This window comes from Vombatus ursinus, unplaced genomic scaffold, assembly GCF_900497805.2.
Source record: "Vombatus ursinus unplaced genomic scaffold, bare-nosed wombat genome assembly UNPS02014853.1, whole genome shotgun sequence".
NCBI classification, from domain to species: domain Eukaryota; kingdom Metazoa; phylum Chordata; class Mammalia; order Diprotodontia; family Vombatidae; genus Vombatus; species Vombatus ursinus.
Window position 1 is genome coordinate 66844 of NW_020954631.1, and position 3795 is coordinate 70638.

Genomic DNA, 3795 nt, shown 5'->3' on the forward strand with positions numbered 1-3795 from the left:
GGGGCGGGGCGGGGCGGGCAGCACTCCTGCAGGTTTCAGTTACTTTGGATGTTAGGACTAGGGTAGGCTTTGGCCTCATTTTCCCCTCTGGGCTCCCCATGACTTTGAGGGGTATCTTTCTTACTGTTGCTTCCTGGCTTGATCCAAATGCCAATGTAGGCTTACTTTGGCTTTCTGCTGTTTCTCTGAGGCTCTTAATGAGTCCACTTTGCTGTTTGCCAGCCGGTTCACTTTGTCATCTCCTCTCTGCCAGTGTTGATGCCTTTAACAAGGCAGAGTGAGATGTGATTCTCCAAGAGACCCTTCCAGTCATTTACTTCTGAATCCCCTTAAGGGAGTGTTGGAGGTGCAGGGTTTCACTGGGAAAAGCAATATGCCACTAGACTGGATGCTGCTGCTTTAAACTGGCATTGATTCCAGTTCCTTTGATTTGGAGAATGACACCCCACCCCCACCTCATCCCACCTTCCTCTTCACAACTTCAGAAACCTGGAGTTCTGCCAAAGCCAGAGATGGAAATGGGTCTGTGATGGACAGGACCGAGGTTAGTGGAACAGTCTGGGCTGCCTCCTGATGACCGTAAGTAAAGAGAATGACGCCTCACTTTGTTCTCATGGGTATGAGGGGAGGGGAGAGAAAAAAATAAGATCAAAGCTTTCCTTCGGCAGGAGGGGGCGATTTCTCAACTGATGGACAAACCGATGGCTAACAGCAGGGAGGACACACTTGTTTTGGTCCGTTTAGGAATGAGAGAGGTACCACATAAGCTTGTCTTTGCTTACTGTAGGAGACGGTGAGGGAGATACTAAGGGGGCAGTGAGATGTGTGCTAGATTTACTTGGAATAAGCAGACTTAGGCATTTGAGCCCTGACTTTGCTGCCTACAGGGAACTGTGTGTTTTCTGGGACCTTGGTTTTCTGGAGGGTAGGAATTGTGGTGCCTTGAAGGCCATAAGAAAAGATGGGGAAGGAAGAAAACATTCCAAGTTTAAGAAGCAGCATGAGCCAAGGTAGGGAACTTGGAGGTCTTCACTGGAGTCTATCAGTTTGGTTGGAGTATAAATAGAAATTAAAATGCCGAGCATTAAGTCTCTACGTATCCTCAGCATTGCCCCATCCTAAGGCCGAGGCATAGCAAACTAAAGACAAGTCCTGAGTTCGTGCTTAGCCAGTTCTGCTACCAGAAGTGTGTGTGTGTTAAGTAAATCCTGTGCTGGTGCTCGCATTTTCTCTTGGCACCCTGGGATACCTCTGGTCTAAGTAGTAAGTAGCAGCTCAGAATCTAGAGCTTTCTAGGTTGCAGAGACGACGGACTCCAGGAACCTCTAACTGAGGAGATTGCTCTTGGTCTGGGGCTAGGCTGGGCCAGGAGCATTTGTGACAGATCTCTCCAACACTTCTAGGATGGAAAGCAATACTGGATGGAGACCACTGTGTGTGCGTGTACACCCATGCAAGCTGAGCCCAGGCCTGGAACCCTCGGGCAGGCACACAGTGAGATGGGGTGGGGATGTGTGCATGTGATAAAGGTTAGTGAGCAAACTCCCTCTGCCAAGAAGTCGGTACCTTCTCTGCAACTTACAGAGTATAGAGAGGATAAGTCACTTGCTCAGGATCACACAGTAGGTATGCATCAGCGGTGAGACTCGAACCCAGGTCTTCCTGGCTCCTAGGCCAACTTTTTATTTGTTACCTTTCCAACCCATGGTGAGGGAACCTATGATGCCCTTCTAACTGGCAAACCTAATGTGATAGCACTGAACATTCGGTTGGGGCTAGGTAGGCCAGACCTGAGCCATTCAGGTGCTGCTAGTGACAATGTGAACTGACCCAGTCTTTTGGTAGGCAAGTGTTTATTTATGTAGGCCAGCTTGGTGACCTGCTTGTACCCTTGCACTGGTGAGATCATGAAAAATCAAGACAAAAGCTTTCTGCTGCATCATGAAGTTTATTGCTATACTACTTCACTGTCTGATAAAAACAGAAACAATGAGTTGAACAATGCAAATGAATTCAGTTCCACATGCATCTCATAGACGCATACTCAGTGCTAGCTTCTGGAGGTACAAAGCCAAAATTGGAAGGCTGACTTCTCCAGGAGCTTCTATTCTACAGGGAGATAACTATGCAATATCGCTGTAACAGACTCCTCATACTGCCAGAAAGAATGACACATTTGTGGACTTGTAAGGGAGAGACCGAGTTTTAGAAAAGCGGAACTTGATGGACGTGGCGGGAAGTTATTGGGGCAATCATGTCCTCCAATAGCCTTCTTCTCCTGTCCTGGGGGCTTGAGCACTTTTCTACACGCACACACATCTGGGTCCTTTAAGGATCCACGAGGGCCACTGTGGTCTGCAGGCTTTACAGACTGTACCCATCTCTCTCTTTTTTTGTTTCTAAAAAGAAAGGAAAAGAAAAAATGAGTGTTTGATCCCAGGTACTGAAAACAGATTAGATTTCAATTGAAGTTTAGTTTAACGTTCATGGATTTTGATCAGATAACAACAGTTGAGGATTTAGAGATGATTACCTCATTTTACAAATGAAGGAACAGAGATCAAAAGATAGTGAATAACTTACTCAGGGTTGCTCTAGGGCCAGTAACTCTGTCGCTGAAGTCCAAATAAAGAAGGGAACTTAATCTCAACCATACACATGAAAAGATAAAGATCTAAATGAAGCCTTCAGTGGCCTCCAGAGCTCATGACTGGGCACATTTCAACTTCCCACACCTTCTTATCTTGGGGGATTCTGCATTTCCATGCCTGCACGTCAACAAGAGAAACCACATGTAGATTTAGACAGCCCTCATTCTTAGTATCTGATTCAGTGGTATCAGGAAATTGGACTCAATGATCTCTTAAGGTCCCTTTCAGTAGGTTTTAAATGAAAGGAAGCCCCAGGTGGTACCTGTGAGTTAGTGACAGAAACTGTGACCTCCCAGATTTAGGCCACAGGAAAAGCAAACCTTTATTGATAATTTTGCTTTGTTTACATGGTTACTTCTATATCATAAAAAAACACAAGGGACACACTGGAGTCAAAAGATCTGTATTCGAATCTCAGCTCTGCTCCTTACTACTGGTGTGCCTGAGCAGATCTTTTCTCAACCGTATAATGGGGGTAGGGAGACTAGATGCCCTCCAGGGTTCCTTCCAGATCTATGTTTTCTGATGAAAGATAAGATAATCAGACCTTCATCAGGTCCCATCTGGAATCCGGTGGTTCAGTTCTCATTCAGCACTGCATTTTGGGAAAGATGTTAAGCTAGTCCTTCAGGATGGAGGTGAAACTTGAAATCACCTTGATGAAAAGCAAATGAAGGAGCTGGGAATGTTTAGTCAGGAGGCCAGAAGACTTGAGGGAGATGTGACTTCTGTCTTCAACAGATGGAGGCAGAGGCTGCAAAAAGAAAAAAACACCAACAGTAAGGCAGGACATAGAGGCCACAACAAGACACAAACGATAGCAGGTAAAGGATAGAAATCGCCCCCCTCCCCCTAAAAAAACAACAAAAAAAAGAGAGGACAGAAGCTGTAAACAAGACTGGAGGCAAAGGCTGTATCTCCTTCCCCAAAGGAAAGGCACAGGCGGTATTTCCCAAAAGCCCAGACGGGTATGGCACAGGCGATATTTCCCAAAAGTCCAGACGGGTGTGGCACGGGCCTTATTTCCCAAAAGCCCAGACGGTGTGGCACGGGCGGTATTTCCCAAAAGCCAAAACAGTGTGGTACCAAAAGCCCAAACGGTGTGGCACAGGCGGTATTTCCCAAAAGCCCAGACGGTGTGGCA

At 46.4% G+C, this 3795-nt stretch overlaps 1 long non-coding RNA gene across 9 annotated transcripts in view; it reads left to right on the top strand.

Annotated features, from left to right (window-relative positions):
- Window positions 1–40: 40 nt before the first annotated feature.
- LOC114027204 overlaps window positions 41–3795 on the top strand; it is a 32893-nt gene continuing 29138 nt past the window's right edge. For 3 of the 9 annotated variants that reach the window (XR_003567228.1, XR_003567229.1, XR_003567230.1), the window contains exon 1: window positions 42–579. This is a non-coding gene — a long non-coding RNA (uncharacterized LOC114027204). Of the gene's footprint in view, window positions 580–3795 lie in introns of all 9 variants that reach the window. The other 6 variants (XR_003567226.1, XR_003567231.1, XR_003567227.1 and 3 more) reach the window with 4 other exon arrangements.